The following is a 23,736-nucleotide window of genomic DNA, read 5'->3' on the forward strand; positions in this document are numbered from 1 at the left end:
CCTCCTGCCCTAGTAACAGCTGTCATTTTCGACAGTGAGATGATGTTTTCATTTGAGGATTCAAGCACATAGCCCATTCACTTATTTATACTCACCTGTCTGTCCATACTATCTCATTCAATTAATCTGATTGTAGCATGTGCCACTCACTGAGGTGCGACCCATGTTCCCCTAACCTTTGTTCCTCTTGAAACTGGATCCTGGCCTTCCATAGAGAGTAAGGAGGCCCATCTTCAGAGTGCTTGGACACCACAGGCAAGCCCCACCCCACTGCTGTCTCTCAGACAGCCACCCCTTTAGCCCCTCAAATCAGCTACATCACTTCTCCAAGTGGTACTCAGAGATAAAGTTCATACTGGAATTTCTTTCTTGATGTCATACCCACCCCCGTTTTCAGAAAACAAAATGCAAAACAAATCTGCCTGGACTGGAATCTACAGGAAGCTTTGGAAGCTCACAGTAATTTCCCTCTGAGCTTCTGAGACTGCCTTCTGGTTTATTTCCCAGGGTCCCAATTCAAAGAACATCTCAAGGACCTCAGGGCTAATCATCTCTGCCTTGGCATCCCTAATAAGTTTATCCTGAAAAGGTTTCACCCACTTGCCTCCTCTTAGGGCTGTGAGACATTCCAGTGGGTTAAGCGGACATCCTACCACCTGAAGTTTTTTAAGTGGTGTTTTTTTTTTCTGAACACAATTAATTTGGTTTCTACACATCACTCTAATGTGAGTTTCTGGTCAAGTGAGCTTTCTCAAAACTTATCATTCAGGAATCCAAGCTATTTCTATTACATGACTTCACCATATTCAATACAGAAGAAATTTAAGTGGGGTGGTTGGAAAAATTTAAGTAGAGTTTAGAATAAAGCAGCTATAGCAAAGAAATTGCACTTGGAGTGTCAAAATGAGTCAGTTGATAACAGCTTTCTTGAAATGTTATATTTAAAAGGTATCTGACTCAACAACCAGGAAGAAAATATGGATTCTTGATGTCACACCCACTTAGAATCATTTAGTGTTGTCTGTGCCTTGGCTGCGGTGGGAGGACACAGGGCTGTAAGTGTGAAGTATTAGCCACCCCTAGTTTAAAGGGATTGGCTCAGCCATGTCTTTTAGAATAAATATTCTCTTTAAAATTGATGATTTTGTTTTCAAGCCTAAGGTAAATTAAGGTAGAAACCTTTTGGAGGTGAGAGACAATACATTGAAATAATATCTTCTAAGTCACTTGCAGAAAAAGAGAATCAGCAAGTCAAAGTCGTAAGCTATGCTCTGCTTTCAAAGTGTAGCTCTGCTGTTCTCAGTTCTATCTTCCCAGCATGGACTGTCCTGAATCTTCATTATAGATGATGAGGCCAGCTCTGTACCAGCACGTCATGGGCAGTGCGCAATCACCTGAGTGCTGTTGCTTCTGAGAAGGTGAAACACACCATCTATTCTCACTGTTCATGGACAGTGAATTTTATTTTTCACTCAAATACCACTTTCTGGCTTGTTTCAGCTGATTAAAGCTTTTCCTACCTGTCATAATAGATAGATGACCATTATTGCTGCTGGCAGTTGAAAGAAATATGAAATGAAAAGGACATGAATAAAGAGAGTAAATGGAGAAGAAGGGAAGAAGTAGGGATATATTTCAGAGTTTTCAGGTTCTGGTTCTCAATTAACCAATCCACCATTCAATTTCCAACCTGGTTTTTCTTCTAGAAAATCAAGTTGAATATTTCATGGTTCCCCAAAATGTGTCTTAACTCAAGAATTCACTCTTTCTTTCTCAGGACCTTTGCACTTCCTTTTCCCACTTACAACCCCTGAGCTTGCAGCTGGATCCTCTCATTCTTTATTCTCCGCATAGGCAGGCATCCCTTCTCAAATCTCCTATGTGAAATACTTCTTCTCTCACACCCAGTATAATTCATTCACTTTTTTATTTTCACCCTTACAGCACTTAACACAATCAATATTGATTTTACTTTATTTGTTTACTTATTAATTGTGCATTTCAGCAGAATGTAAGCTTCATGAGGTCAAGGACCCTGACTGTATTATTCACCACTGTATTCCTAACACAATATACTGTTAACACTTTCTTATACGGATGGGGATTACCAGAGGCACATTTGACATATTTCACTGGTTTCCCTTCACTTAGTGAGACACTTGAGAGTGAGAGAGTTGAGAGTCCTCTTCTTTCTTTTTATCTTCAATAGCAGTAATAATATAAAATATTTAAGTCATGATCTACAAGTCATGAAGAATTTCCTTACAGTATCTCATTTAGTGCACACAAAAACTTGCAAAGTATAATTATCCTTATTGTACAGGTTAGAACGAAAGCTTAGGGGTATAAGGTGGATTGGTGAAGGAATCACAGCAAAAGACATGCATGTTCTCAAAATACATTAGACAATAAGCTCCAAATAAGAGTATGAGTTCTTACTGGCACTCCTGTGGCGATGTTGCTGTAATGTTAGCCACCCATAGGGACACTATTAAGGTTGAGTCTTTCCAGAAAGGAACTGGCTAGAAACAGCTCTTACCAGATATAAGATAAAGGGCACAAAGATGGGCATCTGTTCAGCCAAGAATAAATAGTAAAGAAATACCCAGGAGAAGAATTCCTTCAAAAAAGATGGAACAGACATTGTTTCCACTATTCTTCCTGCTAAGTACAAGTGTAAAATCTGGACATCATGTGTAAAACAAATATAAGAAGGTGGAGAGAAGATTCCACACACTGCATGGAGAATCTTAGGATTAAGGGGAGACACTTTTATGAGTTTCAGTTTTCTTTTTACACCATATATCCTAGACTTGGAGTCAAAGAAACTGGCAAAACTGAAATGCCAAAACAAAGACAATACAACCTGCTTTCCATAAGCAAAGAACCAAGAAAGGGGAAACCTAGACATACGAAAGACTTTTAGATAATAACCACATTTTTGCAGCTGAATGACTCTGAAAAAAATGGTTTCCCTCCATCCCCTATGCCAGGCAAGGCCAGTGGGGACCCTAGACTTCTGCTCTTGCCAGACTATACCATGGCACCCAGCACTCCCACCACTCATCCTGTGGGGTGGCATCAGAGACAGCTGTGCAGGGAACCAGGACTTCTCTCCCCACTGTATGATAATGACTCTCCCAATCACCATGGGAGTAGAGACCATGTATGGAGCTTGAACTTCCACCTTCACTTGACAGTCATGAGGCTCTCTCTCCACTGAGTTGATGTCAGAGGGTATCTAGTGGAGGGTCAGGACTTTCACTACTACCCAGCAGCAACAGGGCCATTCTCCACAGTGATGTCAGTAAAGGTCATATGGGGGACAGCAATATACTCTTACACGTCCCTGCCACAGAGGTATCAGTGGAGGCCTAGAGAAGAGTCAGAACAACCACAGTGGCCCAACAGTAACTAAGAGTCCACATTCCCCTAAGTGTCAATGGAGGCCAAATATGGAATGTAGACTTTTATTTCTACCTGGAAATAATGAGACAGTGATAGAGCCTCATAGAATGATATCCAAAATGTCTAGCTTTCAATTAAAAACCATTCTTCATACCAAGAACCAGGGAGATCTCAAAATGAATAATAAAAGACAATTAAATGATAACAACATAGAAATAACAGAGACATAGTTATATGAAAAATATTTTTACAAAATCCTCATAAAATTATTTTAATGAACAATTATGAACATGCTCGAAACAAATTAAAACAATAGACTTCCTCAATAAATAAATAGAAAATATCAGAAAAGAAGTAGAAGATATAAAAAAGAATCCAAAGGAAATTTTAGAAAATGAAAACAATAACAACAACAACAAAAGTAAAAGCAGTAAAACAAAACAAACCTCAATGGATGGGATAACAGAAAACTGGAGATGACAGAGGAAATAATCATGCAGTTTCAGGTTGAAACAATAGAAATGACCTAATCTGAAAAAAAAACAAGTATAGACTAAATAATAATAATAATAATATCATAATAAGCCTCAGGGACTTGTGAGACTACAATAAAAGATCTGACATTTGTGTCATTGAAATCCCAGGAGAAAATAAAGAAGGTAGGGCTGAAAAGTATTCAAAGAAATAATGGCTGAAAGTTTTCCAAATGCAGCAAAACACATAAACTTACAGATTCAAGGAACTCAGCAAATCTCAAGTAGGACCAATCCAAGGTAAATTCATATATAATAGCTAAATTCACACCAAGATATATCACAGTTAAAAACCATGTTCTGAAAATTAAAGAGAAAAGAGAAAAAATAAAGCAGACAAAGAGAAATGATTCATAAGGGGAAACCAATTTGAATGACAGCAGATTTCTTATAAAAAACTATGGATGAAGGCGGAGCCAAGATGGCGGCGTGAGTAGAGCAGTGGAAATCTCCTCCCAAAAACACATAGAGCTATGAAAATATAACAAAGAAAAATCTTCCTAAAATAGAGACCACAGGACACAGGACAACATCCAGACCACATCCACACGTGCAAGAACCCAGCGCCTTGCGAAGGGGGTAAGATACAAGCCCCTGCCCGGCGGGACCCGAGCACCCCTCCCCCCGGCTCCCGGCGGGTGGAGAGAAACCGGAGCGGTTTTTGTTTTTTTTTTTTTTTTTTGGCGAGCGCTTTTTGGAAGCCTTAGAGGGACGGGCCCCCGTTGCTGGGGAGGCAGGGTGGCGGGACCGGTGAGGAGGTGCCTGGGAACGGCGCCGGAGGACAAAGAATATCCTGCGTTTCTCCCTGCGAGACCTGGGGGCGGGTGCCTGAGACCGGTGCCTGAGGACGGAGGAGGTCACGCGTTTTTCCCCTTTTTTTTTTTTTTCTCTTTTTGGCGAGCGCTTTTTGGAAGCCTTGAAGGGACGGGGACCCCAGTGCTAGGGAGGCACGGTGGCGGGACTGGTGAGCGGGTGGCTGGGACCGGCGCCTGAGGACAAAGAATATCCCCCGTTTTTCCCTGCGGGACCGGTGGGCGGGTGCCTGAGACCGGCACTTGAGGACAGAGGAAATCGCGCGTTTTTCCCCCTTTTTTTTTCTCTTTTCTGTGAGTGCTTTTTGGAAGCCTAAAAGGGACAGGGACCCCGGTGCTAGGGAGGCAGGGCGGCGGGACTGGTGAGCGGGTGCCTGGGACCGGCACCTGAGGACAAAGAATATCCCGCATTTTTCCCTGTGGGACCGGTGGGTGGGTGCCTGAGACCAGCACCTGAGGACGGAAGAAATCGCGCGTTTTTCCCCTTTTTTTCCTCTCTTTTTGCCGAGTGCTTTTTGGAAGCCTTGAAGGGACAGGGACCCCGGTGCTAGGGAGGCAGGGCGGCGGGACTGGTGAGCGGGTGCGTGGGACCAGTGCCTGAGGACAAAGAATATTGAGCGTTCCTTCCCTGCGGGACCGGTGGGTGGGTGCTTTTTGGAAGCCTTGAAAGGACAGGGACCCTGGTGCTAGGGAGACAGGGCAGCAGGACCAGTGAGCGGGTGCCTGGGACCGGCACCTGAGGACAAAAAAAAAAAAAAAAAAAAAAAATCGCTTGTTTTTCCCCTTTTTTTCCTTTTTTTTTCTCTTTCTTTCTGTTCCCTCTCTCATTGTTGCTGCTGTTGTTTTGGTTTGGAGAGTGCTTTTTGGAAATCTTAAAGGGGCAGGACAGGTCACTTAGACCAGAAGCAGGGAATCTGGGGATCTCTGGGCACTCTAACCCCCTGGGCAGCAGGGAGCACAGAGGCCCCTTACGGAGATAAATAGTCTCCTGGCTGCTCCCCCTCCAACGGGGCTCCACCATTTTGGAGGAACAGCCCCAGCCAGGCCAAGCCCACAGCAACAGCGGAGATAAACCCCAAAGCAACTGGGCAGGAAGCAGAAGCCCTGTCTGCGTGCAGCTGCCCAGCACAAGCCACTAGAGGTCGCTATTCTCCCAGGAAAAGGCCACAAACCAACAAGAAGGGAAGCTCTTCCAGCGGTCACTTGTACCAGCTCTGCAAACTATCTCTATCACCATGAAAAGGCAAAACTACAGGCAGACAAAGATCACAGAGACAACACCTGAGAAGGAGACAGACCTAACTAGTCTTCCTGAAAAAGAATTCAAAATAAAAATCATGAACATGCTGACAGAGATGCAGAGAAAAATGCAAGAGCAATGGGATGAGATGCAGAGAAAAATGCAAGAGCAGTGGGATGAGATGCAGAGAAAAATGCAAGAGCAGTGGGATGAAGTCCGGAAGGAGATCACAGATGTCAGGAAAGAGATCACAGAAGTGAAACAATCCCTGGAAGGATTTATAAGCAGAATGGATAAGATGCAAGAGGCCATTGAAGGAATAGAAGCCAGAGAACAGGAACGTATAGAAGCTGACATAGAGAGAGATAAAAGGATCTCCAGGAATGAAACAACACTAAGAGAAATATGTGACCAATACAAAAGGAAAAACATTCGTATTATAGGGATACCAGAAGAGGAAGAAAGAGGAAAAGGGATAGAAAGTGTCTTTGAAGAAATAATTGCTGAAAACTTCCCCAAACTGGGGGAGGAAATAATCGAACAGACCATGGAATTATACAGAACCCCCAACAGAAAGGATCCAAGGAGGACAACACCAAGACACATAATAATTAAAATGGCAAAGATCAAGGACAAGGAAAGAGTTTTAAAGGCAGCTAGAGAGAAAAAGGTCACCTATAAAGGAAAACCAATCAGGCTAACATCAGACTTCTCAACAGAAACCCTACAGGCCAGAAGAGAATGGCATGATATACTTAATGCAATGAAACAGAAGGGCCTTGAACCAAGGATACTGTATCCAGCACGACTATCATTTAAATATGATGGTGGGATCAAACAATTCCCAGACAAGCAAAAGCTGAGGGAATTTGCTTCCCACAAACCACCTCTACAGGGCATCCTACAGGGACTGCTCTAGATGGGAGCACCCCTAAAAAGAGCACAGAACAAAACACACAACATATGAAGAATGGAGGAGGAGGAATAAGAAGGGAGAGAAGAAAAGACTCTCCAGACAGTGTATATAACAGCTCAATAAGCGAGCTAAGTTAGGCAGTAAGATACTAAAGAAGCTAACCTTGAACCTTTGGTAACCACGAATCTAAAGCCTGCAATGGCAATAAGTACATATCTTTCAATAGTCACCCTAAATGTAAATGGACTTAATGCACCAATCAAAAGACATAGAGTAATAGAATGGATAAAAAAGCAAGACCCATCTATATGCTGCTTACAAGAAACTCACCTTAAACCCAAAGATAAGCATAGACTAAAAGTCAAGGGATGGAAAAACATATTTCAGGCAAACAACAGTGAGAAGAAAGCAGGGGTTGCAGTACTAATATCAGACAAAATAGACTTCAAAACAAAGAAAGTAACAAGAGATAAAGAAGGCCACTACATAATGATAAAGGGCTTAGTCCAACAAGAGGATATAACCATTCTAAATATATATGCACCCAATACAGGAGCACCAGCATATGTGAAGCAAATACTAACAGAACTAAAGAGGGAAATAGACTGCAATGCATTCATTGTAGGAGACTTCAACACACCACTCACCTCAAAGGATAGATCCACCGGGCAGAAAATAAGTAAAGACACACAGGCACTGAACAACACACTAGAACAGATGGACCTAATAGACATCTATAGAACTTTACATCCAAAAGCAACAGGATATACATTCTTCTCAAGTGCACATGGAACATTCTCCAGAATAGACCACATACTAGCTCACAAAAAGAGCCTCAGTAAATTCCACAATATTGAAATTCTACCAACCAATTTTTCAGACCACAAAGGTATGAAAGTAGAAATAAATTCTACAAAGAAAACAAAAAGGCTCACAAACACATGGAGGCTTAACAACATGCTACTAAATAATCAATGGATCAATGAACAAATCAAAATAGAGATCAAGGAATATATAGAAACAAATGACAACAACAACACTAAGCCCCAACTTCTGTGGGATGCAGCGAAAGCAGTCTTAAGAGGAAAGTATATAGCAATCCAGGCACACTTGAAGAAGGAAGAACAATCCCAAATGAATAGTCTAACATCACAATTATTAAAACTGGAAAAAGAAGAACAAATGAGGCCTAAAGTCAGCAGAAGGAGGGACATAATAAAGATCAGAGAAGAAATAAACAAAATTGAGAAGAATAAAACAATAGCAAAAATCAACGAAACCAAGAGCTGGTTCTTTGAGAAAATAAACAAAATAGATAAGCCTCTAGCCCAACTTATTAAGAGAAAAAGAGAGTCAACACAAATCAACATAATCAGAAATGAGAATGGAAAAATCACGACAGACTCCACAGAAATACAAAGAATTATTAAAGACTACTATGAAAACCTATATGCCAACAAGCTGGAAAACCTAGAAGAAATGGACAACTTCCTAGAAAAATACAACCTTCCAAGACTGACCAAGGAAGAAACACAAAAGTTAAACAAACCAATTACAAGCAAAGAAATTGAAACAGTAATCAAAAAACTACCCAAGAACAAAACCCCGGGGCCGGACGGATTTACCTCGGAATTTTATCAGACACACAGAGAAGACATAATACCCATTCTCCTTAAAGTGTTCCACAAAATAGAAGAAGAGGGAATACTCCCAAACTCATTCTATGAAGCCAACATCACCCTAATACCAAAACCAGGAAAAGACCCCACCAAAAAAGAAAATTACAGACCAATATCCCTGATGAATGTAGATGCAAAAATACTCAATAAAATATTAGCAAACAGAATTCAACAGTATATCAAAAGGATCATACACCATGACCAAGTGGGGTTCATCCCAGGGATGCAAGGATGGTACAACATTCGAAAATCCATCAACATCATCCACCACATCAACAAAAAGAAAGACAAAAACCACATGATCATCTCCATAGATGCTGAAAAAGCATTTGACAAAATTCAACATCCATTCATGATAAAAACTCTCAGCAAAATGGGAATAGAGGGCAAGTACCTCAACATAATAAAGGCCATATATGATAAACCCACAGCCAGCATTATACTGAACAGCGAGAAGCTGAAAGCATTTCCACTGAGATCGGGAACCAGACAGGGATGCCCACTCTCCCCACTGTTATTTAACATAGTACTGGAGGTCCTAGCCACGGCAATCAGACAAAACAAAGAAATACAAGGAATCCAGATTGGTAAAGAAGAAGTTAAACTGTCACTATTTGCAGATGATATGATACTGTACATAAAAAACCCTAAAGACTCCACTCCAAAACTACTAGAACTGATATCGGAATACAGCAAAGTTGCAGGATACAAAATCAACACACAGAAATCTGTAGCTTTCCTATACACTAACAACAAATCAATAGAAAGAGAAATCAGGAAAACAATTCCATTCACCATTGCATCAAAAAGAATAAAATACCTAGGAATAAACCTAACCAAGGAAGTGAAAGACTTATACTCTGAAAACTACAAGTCACTCTTAAGAGAAATTAAAGGGGACACTAATAAATGGAAACTCATCCCATGCTCATGGCTAGGAAGAATTAATATCGTCAAAATGGCCATCCTGCCGAAAGCAATATACAAATTTGATGCAATCCCTCTCAAATTACCAGCAACATTCTTCAATGAATTGGAACAAATAATTCAAAAATTCATATGGAAACACCAAAGACCCCGAATAGCCAAAGCAATCCTGAAAAAGAAGAATAAAGTAGGGGGGATCTCACTCCCCAACTTCAAGCTCTACTACAAAGCCATAGTAATCAAGACAATTTGGTACTGGCACAAGAACAGAGCCACAGACCAGTGGAACAGATTAGAGACCCCAGAAATTAACCCAAACATATATGGTCAATTAATATTTGATAAAGGAGCCATGGACATACAATGGCAAAATGACAGTCTCTTCAACAGATGGTGCTGGCAAAACTGGACAGCTACATGTAGGAGAATGAAACTGGACCATTGTCTAACCCCATATACAAAGGTAAACTCAAAATGGATCAAAGACCTGAATGTAAGTCACGAAACCATTAAACTCTTGGAAAAAAACATAGGCAAAAACCTCTTAGACATAAACATGAGTGATCTCTTCTTGAACATATCTCCCCGGGCAAGGAAAACAACAGCAAAAATGAGCAAGTGGGACTACATTAAGCTGAAAAGCTTCTGTACAGCGAAAGACACCATCAATAGAACAAAAAGGAACCCTACAGTATGGGAGAATATATTTGAAAATGACAGATCTGATAAAGGCTTGACGTCCAGAATATATAAAGAGCTCACACGCCTCAACAAACAAAAAACAAATAACCCAATTAAAAAATGGGCAGAGGAACTGAACAGACAGTTCTCCAAAAAAGAAATACAGATGGCCAAGAGACACATGAAAAGATGCTCCACATCGCTAATTATCAGAGAAATGCAAATTAAAACTACAATGAGGTATCACCTCACACCAGTAAGGATAGCTGCCATCCAAAAGACAAACAACAACAAATGTTGGCGAGGCTGTGGAGAAAGGGGAACCCTCCTACACTGCTGGTGGGAATGTAAATTAGTTCAACCATTGTGGAAAGCAGTATGGAGGTGCATCAAAATGCTCAAAACAGACCTACCATTTGACCCAGGAATTCCACTCCTAGGAATTTACCCTAAGAACGCAGCAATCAAGTTTGAGAAAGACAGATGCACTCCTATGTTTATCGCAGCACTATTTACAATAGCCAAGAATTGGAAGCAACCTAAATGTCCATCTGTAGATGAATGGATAAAGAAGATGTGGTACATATACACAATGGAATACTACTCAGCCATAAGAAGTGGAAAAATCCAACCATTTGCAGCAACATGGATGGAGCTGGAGAGTATTATGCTCAGTGAAATAAGCCAAGCGGAGAAAGAGAAATACCAAATGATTTCACTCATCTGAGGAGTATAGGAACAAAGGAAAAACTGAAGGAACAAAACAGCAGCAGAATTACAGAACCCAAAAATGGACTAACAGGTACCAAAGGGAAAGGAACTGGGGAGGATGGGTGGGCAGGGAGGGATAAGGGGGGGGAAGAAGAAGGGGGGTATTAAGATTAGCATGCATGGGGGGGAGGGAGAAAGGGGAGGGTGGGCTGCACAACACAGAGAGGACAAGTAGTGACTCTACCACATTTTGCTAAGCTGATGGACAGTAACCGTAATGTGGTTGTTAGGGGGGACCTGATATAGGGGAGAGCATAGTAAACATAGTATTCTTCAGGTAAGTGTAGATTAAAAATTTAAAAAAAAAAAAGAAAGAAAGAAAGAAAAGGGGGATTACTCCTTAACAGGATAAAACTATTGGTAAATCAAAGATCAACGCATGCTTTAAATATCCTTAATGTTGATCACTTAAAGGGTGTCAGATGATCAGCTATGGAGGTACTCTTTTCTGATAATATTCCTTTCTCTTAATTAAAAAAAAAAAAAAAAAAAAGCAGTTACTGTGTGCTGACCTCCAATGAGTTCTGCACAGTGGTATAGAGGGCATGTCAAAGTGTGGGCAAAGGGTCTGTTTGTTTCTACGCAGAAGATCAAGGCCTAGCTTGGATACCCAGAAAATGAACTAAGATACGATATGAGGAGGAGCTTCCGGCATCAGCACTCTCTGGAGGACTCGTGCCGGGGGATGATCATCAAAAAGCCTCCACAGGGATCCGGACGATGCTGCGGTTGTGGCTGCATCCAGCCCACCGTCTCCTGGACTTGCCATAAGAAGGAGGAGGGAGATGTCTAGGCTGGCATGTGCATACAGTGAGACAACGAATTTGACTGGATCTGTACTGTTGGAACTCAACCAGGAGTTGGGAGGGGTGCAAGTTGTAGCACCCCAAAATCTCATGACTATAGACTATCTATGGTTAAAAGAACATATGGGATGTGAACAGATCCCAGAAATGGGCTGCTTTAATTTGTCTGATGGTTCAAGTACAGTTGGAAAATATCCATCATATCATAGATAAATTTTCACAAATGCCTAGGGTGCCTAAATGGTTTTCTTGGCTTCACTGGAGATGGCTGGTAATTATAGATTTGCTTTGTTTATGTCACCATATTCCTATTATGTTAATATGTGTGTGCAAATTAGTTAGTAGTTTAAAACCTATACATACTTAAGGTACTATACAAGAAGATATGTCAAAGAAATAATCAATCCTCCCAAGTTTCCTTCATATGCTACATCTATAGCTTTTCTTCTTCCTTCCTAATTACAAACCTTAAATAGAATTCGTGCCTCATATCGAATTTACCGAGTATCATAATTCCTCCAGGTGGTAAAGATACCTCGAGACAAGTGCTGGGCATAGAAGCCACAGGGCATAAATCTGCAAAGAAGTTAAAAGCTAACCTTTGCAAACAATATGGCTTCACTCTCACTTACCAACTTTACATTTCCCTGTATGGCCCCGGAAGATGACTGGTTAGCCAGAGACGGGTAAGATTCCTCAAGGGAGGAACAACCTAAGACAGGCACAGTCGCAGGGGGGCCATCAGGTGAGAATTTGGGGATCAACAGAGGTGAGGCTCAGAACCTCACCCCCCCTGCTTTGAGAGAAATCTTCTGCATCCGTGGATGTCTTGCTGCCCTTGTCTAGCCTGGATTAATACTTAGTCCATAGGCACACACCTGATCATCTGATCATCTACATTTGCCTTCTTACAGCACTAAACTATGTTTTCTACCTTTATCTTGCATCTACCTACCACTTCAGCATTTTATTAAAAATAAAAATAATAATAATAATAGGAGAAATGTGGGATCAACATATAAATCAAGTACAAAAATCAAATGAATATTCATATTTGACCTGATGGTTTATAGGTCATATTGCATGATCAAAACCGAAAGTTTCTGTGATGAATGCCCTTGTACTGTTCACCATGTAAGAATTTATTCACTCTGTAAGAATTCGTTCACCATGTAAGAACTTGTTCGTTATGCTTCAGAAGATTGGAGACTGACGAGAATTAGGCTTGAGATGGATTAATGATTGTACATTGAGCATTGACCCCCCTATACTGAATTTTATTGTTGTTAACAACCATTTGATCAATAAATATGAGAGATGCCCTCTCAAAAAAAAAAAAAAAAAAAAAAAAACTATGGAGGCCAGGAATAAGAACTGTCTACCCAGATTCCTATAGCCGCAAAAAAATATCCTTCAGGAATGAAGGGGAAATCAAGACATTTTGAGAACACATAGAATTTTGCTAAGCAACATTCTGTAAACAGAGAGGAATTGATAAAAGAAGGAGGCTTGGAGCATTAAGAAGGAAGAGAAAACCTGAAAATGGAGGTGAACACTGTAGGCTCTCCCTTCCCTCTTGAGTTTTCTAGAGTAAGATTGGCAGTAGAAGCAAAAATTGTAACACTGCCTATTGTAGTTCTAAATGTACATAAAGGAAATGTTTAAGTCAATTACATTATAGATGGGGAAGGGAAAAGAGATATAAATGGACGTAAGGTTTCTACACTTAAGTTGACTGTGTTAAAATGGTAGCATGAGTAGATTGCAAAAGGTCATGTAGACATTGCATAACACATAGAATAACCACTCAGAAAGCTATACAAAAGGATACAATTAACACTATAGGTATCTCAAAATTAAATTCTAAAAAATATATAAGTAGCCCTCAAGTCAGGAAAAAGAAAATAGAAAAAGGAAAAACAAGAAACAAAATATAAAATGGTGAATTTAAGCCCTACTATATCAATACTTAGATTAAATGTAAATAGTTGATATAAATTAAAACACCAAAATTGGCAGAGTAGTTTACAAGAATGGCCCAACTGTATACTATCTACAAGAAATTCACTTCAAAATATGAAAATATTACACAAGTTGAAAACAAAAAGGTGGAGGAAGATGTATCATACAGACACTAATCACAAGAAACTAAGAGTGGCCACATCAATATCAGATAAAATAGACTTCAGAGAAAATATTATTAGACACAAAGAGAGACATGACATACAAGAAAAGGGTCAATCAAAGAATTAAGTATCCTAAATGTGTACAAGCCAACAACTGCGGCACAAAATATGTGAAGCAAAAACTGACAAAACTAGAAGGATTAAAAGGCAATCTACCATTACAGTTGGAGACCTCAATATTCTTCTCTTAGTTACTGATAACTAGACAGAATGGGAACAGGAATATAGAGGAACTCAACAAAATCATCAACCAATAGGATTTAATCACCATTATAGATTACTTCTCCCAACAGCCCTAGTATATACATTCTTTTTAAGTTCTCAGAGAACATGTACCAAAATAAACCATATCTTGGACCATAAAAAAATCCTCAACAAATTTAAAATGATTACAATAATATAGACCACAGTGGAATCAAATTATAAATCAGTAATAGAAAAATCTCCAATTCTTAGAAACTAAACACACTTAAAAATAGCATGTTAAAAGAGGAAGTCTCAAGGAAAGTACAATATACGTTGAACATAATGAAAATAAAAACAGGACATATCAAAATTTGTAGGACACAACTAAAGCTGTTTCGTAAGGGAAATTTATAGCACTAAAGGCATGCATTATAAAAGATGAAAAGTCTTCAGTCCATATCCAAACTCCGATCTCAAGAACCTTGGAAAAGAACAAAATAAACCCTAAGGAAGCAGAAGAAAATAAATAATCAAAAGCAGATTTTAAAAGTTGAAATATTTAAAAACAATAAAGAAAATAATGAAAGGAAATTTTTTTTTAGAATATCAATAAAATTGACAAACTCTAGCTAGACAAAAGAGCAAAAAATTAATGATATTAGTAATCAAATACTACTATGATCTCACTACACTTCTTGCAGATAAAAAAATGGATAATAAAGGAATGCTATGAATAACTCTACACATGTAAACATGACAGTTTAGATGAATTGGACCAATTCCTTAAAAAGTGCAAACTACCACAACTCATATAAAGTGACACGCATAATTTGAATTGCCCTATGATTATTAAGACATTTGAAAAATAAATTTTAAAATCATGCCCCCAAAAAACTCTAAGTCCATATTATTTCACTGGAGTTCTACCAAATGTCTAAAGAAGAATTAACACTTATTCTAAACAATCTCCTCCAGAAAACAGGAGATGAGAGAGCACTTTCATTTTCATTTCATGAAACTACCAAAACCAGACAACACAGTACAAAAATATAAAATCACATAGTAATTTCTCTTATGAATATAGGCAGAAAAATCCTTGGCAAAATATTAGCAAGATGCAGTTTAGTAATAATAACTATATACTATGATCAAATGAGGTTTATTCCTGGATGCAAAGTTGGTTAATATTCAAAAATCATTTATTGTAATGGATCACATTAACATGCTAAAGATTAAACATGATCATACCAACTGGTATAAAATCGGCATGCAACAAAATTCAGTGCTCATTCATGTTAGAAAAAATTCTCAGATAAAAATTAATTTAAGGGGATCTTCCATAACTTAATAAAGAACATCAACAAAAAACTTTCAGCTAACATTTTTCTTCACAGTAGAGATAAAGTTTTCCCTCTAATGTCAGCAACAAAGCAAAGATGCTGGCTCTCATCCTTTTTTTCAGCATAGTGATAAAATGCCTATTTATCACAAGTCAAGAAAAGAAAAGAAAAAGCATACAAATAAGAGAGAAAAAAATAAAACTGTCCTTGTTTTTAGGTGACACAATTATGCAGAAAATCCCAAAGAATATATAAAAATCTCCTAGAGTTAATAAATGCAGCAAAGTTGCAGGATAGAAGATAAGATACTAGAATCTGTTGTATTTCTATAAACTACTAATGAACTTGTGGGCACTAAGACTGAATATGTTACCATTTACAATTTCACAAATAATAACACTTAGTTTTAAATCTAACAAAACATGTACAAGACCGGTGTGTTGAAAACTCCTAACCACTGATATACAAAATTAAAGAAGATCTAAACAAATGGGGAAAATATAGTGTTTATGGATTAGAAGATAAAACAGCAAAGATGTCAATTTCCCTTGAAGTGATACACAGGTTGAATACAATTATTAAACTGTTATCAAGATTATCTTCAGGTATAGACAAATTATCCTAAAATTTATATGAAAGGCACAGGCACTGTAACAACTAAAACAACTTTGAAATTGAAGAATAAAGTGAGAGAAGTCAGTGTACTTGATTTCAAGACTTACTGTGCAGCTACAGCCCTCGAGTCTCTGTAGTAGGTGGAGGGATGGATAAGCGGAGCAGAGCAGAGAATCCTGAATTAGGCCCACATATTCACCCATGTATTAGCCCTACTGATTTTTGACAAAGACTCTGAAGCAATTCAGAGGAGAAAAGAGCTTTTCAACAAGTTGGTGCTACAAGAGTCAAAAATCCAAAAACAAACAACAAAACTAAAGTTTTCACTTAGACTAAAGTTCTGTCCAGATTCATGGTGATTCTAAGGGTGGTTCGGCCACATCTGGATGTGCCCACAGATCATCCTTTCCGCACTGCCATCCTCAGAGGCTGGCGACACCTCCCGTCGGTTTGTGTCCCACGCAGCCATGTGACCCCCACATCCTGAGCCTTTCTTTCCTCCATGGTGGCCCAGCCAGTCCCTGAGTCTCTGGTTCCCAGTGTGTCCTGCCCCCCCCTGGGAACTGTGTATAACAAGGGCAGCTCCCAGAGTCACGTGTAGCCATGCTCACATAATGAAGACAAGAGGCACCTCTGGTCCAGCAACATTTGATGAAGGGGAACACATCTCAGAATTTCCCATTAAGCTTTGGTCAGGACCCATTGGCCAGCATAGGGTGTTGTCCAGTGACCTATCTGTAAGGGAAGGTTAGAATGGAAATTCTGAGATTTTCTGCCTCTATACTAAGAGGCAGTCTCACCCACAAAAGAAGAAGAACGAGTGCTTTTGGGGGAAGGTGATGGTTTTGGGAAATCCGCCAGCATTGTTTGCTGTAGCCCTCACACTGAGGGGCTCAGTCCCCAGCCACAGTGGGCTTGTGTTCTCTGTGCCTTTGCACATCCTGTTCCCTGTGCCCTGACTGCCTTTCTCTCCCTACCTGTTTCTTCCCTCGACAAACTCCCAGAAATTTCACTCACCTCTCCTGAAAACTTCCTCCTTCCCTCAGTTACTAGCTAGCTGGTGGAACTCGCCACGATGTGTTTTGTTAGTTGGCGTGTAGTTCAGTGTCGTGAATGTTGTGATTCATGTCTTGATCACTGAATTCCCCACCGTTGCATCCTTTGTCCTACCCCAGCACCTAGCACAGTGCTTGGCTCGCTGTCGGTGCTCCTTACTTTTGATGAATAAATAGTAAATGAGAGAGTGAACAAGGAAACCACTGAATACATTTTAAATGTAATATAAACAATACTTGCTTTCTTTGGGACATTTTGAAATTCATGATGAAGCAACACATGAAGATGGCCCTCTGCAAATCAACAGCGTGATGATTCGTGTTCTCGGTTTGCCCGCTCTCTGTTCAGCAGAAGAAAGTCATGATCCCGCACGCAGCCGTGCTGCAGGAGCGAGGTGTAAGGGGCCCCCCGAGTCGGAATGCACCGCCTGGCCTTCTCAAGCCGTGCACTGGTGCTTTCACTTCCATGATCTCATGCGAGACAGGGAGATGGAAACTCATTAGGCCTCTACTTTAAAGACGAGAATCTGATGCCATGGTTAAGAAACCGACCGCATATCACACACCTGACCAACTGGCAGCTGGATCTAGCACACAGCCTTAGACACCAAGACATATTTTTCAGGGAAGATTTTCCCAGCAGCAGATGTCATTACTGAAGCCGAAAGGAAGTGTCCACACTGTTCCTCCTCAGAGGCTGAACCAATAAACAGGCACACACGAGATAAAGGGGATTTGGCTGAAAGCTGCCCAGACATGCAGGGCAGAGGCTGCAGGCCTCTAGCCTCTCCTGGCTGTGAGCGAGTTGTGCAGAACTGCTCCCTGCCAGAAAGCACTCCCTCTGGGGAGTCTCTGCCCACTGAGCAGTGGCTGGGAAACCTTGTCAGCATTTGCTGTCCCACAGGGCATGAGCTCAGTTCAGTGCCCAGCTTCACTGCACTCCCGCTGCTGGCGCTGTGCTCAGAGGAGCCACATCTCCGGGGAGAAGGGGCTTTAGTGATGCACTTCTGTGGCGGGCACTGCTGGGTGTGTCTGTTCAACTTATTAACAATTAGTGAAATGGAATATAGAAAAACTGAAAATTTTAAACGCCTAAATTCTGATACTTCCAGAGAATGTGCACAGTAACCTTTTAGGGAATGTATTGAATTTTCTGTTTATCTACTTACTGATTTACCCTTATTAAGGTTCTAAGTGCCGTGTTGTATGAGTTAATAACAAGAAGGTGTTTTTTCTTTCTTTTTTTCATGTCTTTGCATTGTGATAGAAATTTCCTCTAACTGTGAATATTATGAGACTGGATTTCTTTGGGTGCAGTGTCACCCCTAGCCTGCCAGGATCATTAGCTTCTCTTAGTTTGGTGACGATTTGCTTTGGAATCCAGTGCTGCGTTAGCACGTGCGCGAAGGGATCAAGGAGTAAGTCTGGAAGCGTGGGGCCGAAAGCGAAACCGCTGACCTCATTGTTGCTTCTGTTTAGAATGTGCTGTTTTTAAATGTAAATTCCACACATTTATTTCACAGTCTGGAGGCTGGGAAGTCAAGTTCAAGAAGCTGCGTATTCCTTTCCTTTCCTGGTGAGGTCGCTTCCTGGCTGCTGAAGACCACCTGCTTGTTACGTCTTCACGGGGCAGAGAGGGAGGAGGCTCTCAGTGCACGGAGCCCGTCACGGAGACCCTCATACCCTGACTGCCTCCTACAGTCCCCACTGGCAAATGCCATCACTCGGGACGAGGGTTTCAACATAGGAATTTTAGGGGGACACACACATCTGTGATAGAAATGTTAATTAGCTTGATTAGCGGATGTTTCACAATGTTTCTGTATGTCAGATCATTAAGTAGTATACCTTAGAGTATACAGGAAAGAAGACACTTGGGGGAAAAAAAGCAAATCGTTTTTGAAAATTTTTTAATGAAATTTAAAATATAGAAATAAAGAGAACTGAAAAGAAAAAAAAAAGAAAAGGAAGACCATTTAAGCCCTCAACTTCGTGCTTTGCACTGTATGTCTGTCCCCCTAGGACTTGCGGTTTAGAGCAGCTCCTGTTCTCCTGTTGAAGGACTCACAGATGGGATTGGGGGAGAAAGCGTGCGTGGGAATGAGAAATTAGGCAACTTCCACCCTGGAACATGTTTGGGAAAAGAGTAGGAAAGACTGGATTCCAGAAGGAATCTCACTGTCAGTAAAGAGATCAGTTCTCTGAGAAACTGCCCACTCCTGGTCCGCCGAAGACAAATGCCTGCCGAGGCGCAGTGCAGCTCCAGAGGTTTATGGGCTTGTCAGGATTAGAGCTCCGGAAAGACCCCTGACCAGGAGTGGGGAAAATCCTAACCTCCCACCAGGTGAAAAACCCGGAGCCATGAACACAGACTGAGAACCACACAAGCCTGCAAAACCACATATGCAGATACACAATAAAGCAGACACACACGGAGACAGTCTTCATTTGCTTCACAGAATTCATCATTAAACTCTAATTATTTTGTAAATCCACTGGTTTTTATGATCTCAGCATCCCTATGGCACAGACCAGCGGGCCACTCAACAGGTCGGCAGTCTCTTCACTGGTGGCACAGACCCGGATGACAGAGTCCAGGTGTGCTCAAGGGACAGATCAAGTGGGGGAGCTGTGCGCCTCGCCTGGCCTGAGTCACAGAAACCCCTCGTAGCCGACTAAGCACTCTGCTCTTTTTTCCTTCTGCCAGTTTTATGCAATTCAATACACAAGAAAAACAATAAAGGATTAAAAACAACAGAAATTAAGAGAAAAAAATCAAGAAAAAAATGTCTTTATTCATAGACATCACATTTGTTAATGTAGAAAATCCTTAGGTAACCATAAAAAACGACTAGAACTAATTAGTGAGTTTAGCACTTTCAGGTGAGCTGAGCCCTCCAGTGAACACCCATAAAGTGAGTCAAAGAGTGTCACCAGCGAGCACAGAAAAAAGGTACATGTGTTATTAATCCAATTTCAGAGGAGAAACTGATGACAAAAGATGAAGGTGTTGATCACAGAAGCCAGAACCCTGGCATCCTAGAGCCCAGGGCCCTGAAGTGCTATGGGCAACCAGCAGAGTTGCTGCGTATTTCGGGAGGTGGTAGATAAACTGGGTCTGGATCAAGCATGGCCGTGAGCCAAAGGGAACCTTGAGGATTTTAAGGACAAGAGGGGGTTTCCTTGTGGGCGAGCAGGAAGAAGAGAAAACTGAGCTGGGATAGCGGAGACTCAAGGGGAAAGCAGATCCCCACTGGAAGCTGACAACAGGGTCAAGTGAACAAGGTGGGAACTTCCAGAAATGGGGCGCTCCAGGCAAATCCTCTGTCTGAAGCTTGTCAGGGCCCCCTAACTTCCCTCAAAGCCCAAGACCACACCTGGGCTCAGCCTGGGACCCAGCGAATCCTCTCACCTGTGGTAAAGGGCTTTGTCAAGGAGATTTCCATTCATTCAACAGACGTTCATGCAATAACCCACTCTGGCCAATCAGAGATTGGCCTGAGAGCTACGGCCAGTGACAGTTACCTGCACAAGGGTATGGGTGGCTGTGTTCCTGGGCACAACTGGACCTATGGAACCCAGACCTGCAGAGCTGGCAGTGAAGCCATGAGCCTGGAGGAGGTGCACTGGGCCAGTCAAACACCCTCCCCAGGGATCCAGTGGGCACTGTGGGGACACAGCCGCCTAGCAGGAGCCCAGCCCTTCCCAGCCACCTAGTCACCTGCAGCTCCACCAAGGCCTGGCTGGGGTCCCAATGACAAGGAGTCTAGAAATGATGCGAGCCCTCCCCAGGCCTTCCCTGGGCCCAGCTTCTCCAAGTCGTGCAGGCTACTGCACTGCAGAGAAATAAAAATCAAAAACAATTTTTTTTAAAACACAGGAGGAGGAGGGGGTAAAAAAATATCTAGCAATACATAATTAGGGAACCATTCAAATTCTCTCTCAGTTAATGAATAAATAAATACTTAACAATTTCCCCCAACTGCTGTTGACAGGATAATTGGGCTTAATATCTTAATTTTAATGCTTTTGATGCATTTGACTTTTGTTAATGAGATGTAAATATGCACTGCAAGATTTCAGTTTGTTGCAAGCATCTAAACTGTGACTGGCCAAAAACATCCTCTTTATTTATTTTTATTGGTACATTGCCCTTTGGACCAAAGAAAATTAATTTGGGGAGGAATTATCTTCTTGTCATTTGGTGTTACTGTTTATTCTCCCCTTTCTTGTTGTCCTTGGGGAAGTTAGAGGGAAATCTAGTAGTCCCAGCGGGGCCAGAGGCCATGGGGTGCAGGGAAGCAGACTGGACCTCAGGGCTGCTGGAAGCTTCTCTCATCAGCCTGACCTGCTGCCACATGTCACCATGTGATATGAATAATTCTCATCTGTCGCCCTGAGAGCAGGAATAATTGGACCTGGGCCAGGCTGTTTCTCCAGGAAGGAGGATGGATTCAGGTCAAAGTGGCTGGTGGGGAGACCATGTCAGAAGCTCATGCAGGAGAGCAGCCTGGGCCCGGGAGGGGGCAGAGGAAGGTGGGGGGAGGGTGCCCAGTGCTCCTCATCTCTGCAGGCCCATGACAACTGTGAGGTCCAGGAGCTGCAGAGGAGTTAGGGGTAAAAGAGCCCCAACCTTAAGGGGTCAGAGATTGTGGTCCCAGTCTGGTGGTCTGACTCTGGCTTCCCAGCCTGCAAAGAATCTAAGACTCTGCTACTAACTTGTAGTGAAGGTCAAATAGTTCATGTCCACAGGATCTGACCAGGGTGTTGCACTGTCAGGGAGCCATTCTTGCTGAGAAGACCTGCCGCTGCTGTGTTGGGGGTGTTCCCACAGCTGTTCCCCAGGCCTCAGCGAAGGGCAGAGGAGCCCCTCTTCCTACATGGTCACCTGCAGTGAAGTAGACTCCAGAGCCTGGGGTCTGAACATCTCTCCCCAGCAAGCCTCTCTGCTCCTTCACTGAGACCCCAGAGGAAGAGAATGACAAGCAGGCTGAGATTCAGCCCTGTGCCGGCTCATGCCCTAGGAGGGGACCGCACTCTCCTCACGCCACAGCCACGCTCACAGCCCTCCTGCCACCGCATGTGGGTTGTTGGGTTTTTTGTGTGTTTTTCCACACCAAGCAATTCTGTGCCACCAGCTGGGTGCCCTACAATTCAACTCAGTTCTGATATTGTCTACCTGCAGATACCATCACATCCCACATGTTAAGGGCTCAGTCCCACAAGACCACCCCCCACTTCAGATGCCACTCATAAATCAAGGTTGTCACCTGTGGTTCTGACCAACCAGCTATAATTGGAGGTTCCCACAAGCCCCTTCTCAGGTTCGATTAATTTGCTAGAGTGGCTCACAGAACTCAGGAAAACAGTTTCCTTACTGTTTATCAGTTTATTATAAAGGATATAGTAAAAGACACAAATGAACAACCAGATGAAGAGAGTCACAGGGCAGGTCTGGAGGTTCTGAGCACAGGAGCTTCTGCCTCCATAGAGTCAGGGGGTGTTCAGTCCACCTTTCCACTGTGGACATGTTCACCCACCTGGAAGCTCTCCAAATCTCATGCTGTTGGGATTTTACAGAGGTTTCCTCATATAAGCACAATCAGTTATTAACTCCATTTCCAGCCCTTCTCCCATCTCTGGGCAAGGCAGGTAGGGATGCAAATTCCTAGCTTTTGATCATGACTTGGTCTTCCTGGTGCCAAGCCCCCATCCGGGACCCACCCAGAGCTGCCTCCTTAGAACAAGACACTGCTCTTATCGAGGAAACTCCAAGGAATTTGGGAGCCCAGGCATTTCTGCTGTATTGCTTTACCTAATCTAAGAACTTGTGCTGCTCTCACCACCCTTGCTCAGTGGAGGTTTGGCTTGAAGCTCACAGCATGACAGCAGCAGCAGAAAGGCAGCCCCTCCAGTCCCCGGAGGGCCCCTGGTCAGGCTGGGATCAGAGCAGGTCCTGGCGCTCCCAGACATGCTGTTCTCTCCCACGACAGCTGGACACCCTTACCTCTGGCAGCACTGAAATCAAACAAGGAGGAAAGCACACAGATCACAGTACACAGAATTTTTACCAACAGATCCCTACTCGCTGAAAACATCAGCACTGCTCCAGAGGCCAGCCTGCCCTAATCACAGCACCCCACGGAGGCAACCACACTTCCGAATTCTAACAGTGCAATTGCTTGGTAACAGGGTGCACCTATGTTTAACTCTATCTCTGTGAGAAACATTTTACTCCACTAGATTCACAGAGCCTGGGTTTGGATATGGGGTCATCCTAGCTTCCTGAAGCCCACCTGGCAGCCCATGTCCTCTTCTACCTCTGGCCTAGTGCCTCGGTGAGGTTGGTGGGGGTGAGGGGAGTACATGCTTTCCTTGCCAGAAAGGTCTATGGCATCCTGGGTCTGGGGACACCCCTTCAAGCCCGGGGGATGTTGGCCTCTTAGCTCCATTGGAGGCACCTTCCTGGGCAGCTGTGGGCCAGGTCTAAAACCTCCCACAATGGGGCACAGAGGCACAGATGTGCAGGGAGAGATCCTGCGTGCTGTGTCGGGCAGAGGGCATCATGGGGCTTGGTGCTG

At 42.3% G+C, this 23,736-nt stretch overlaps 1 protein-coding gene across 2 annotated transcripts in view; it reads right to left on the reverse strand.

Annotated features, from left to right (window-relative positions):
* LOC118971619 (uncharacterized) overlaps positions 1–23,736 on the reverse strand; it is a 605,019-nt gene that overhangs the window by 375,239 nt on the left and 206,044 nt on the right. Inside the window, exon 6 of one of the 2 annotated variants that reach the window (XM_073239455.1) lies at positions 22,188–23,173. The exons of the other annotated variant lie outside the window; for it this stretch is intronic. The gene's annotated coding sequence lies outside the window, so the exon portion shown is untranslated. Of the gene's footprint in view, positions 1–22,187; positions 23,174–23,736 lie in introns of those variants that run through there. 2 annotated transcript variants of the gene reach the window in all.

This window comes from Manis javanica, chromosome 6 (genome assembly GCF_040802235.1).
Source record: "Manis javanica isolate MJ-LG chromosome 6, MJ_LKY, whole genome shotgun sequence".
Taxonomy (NCBI): Eukaryota; Metazoa; Chordata; class Mammalia; order Pholidota; family Manidae; genus Manis; species Manis javanica.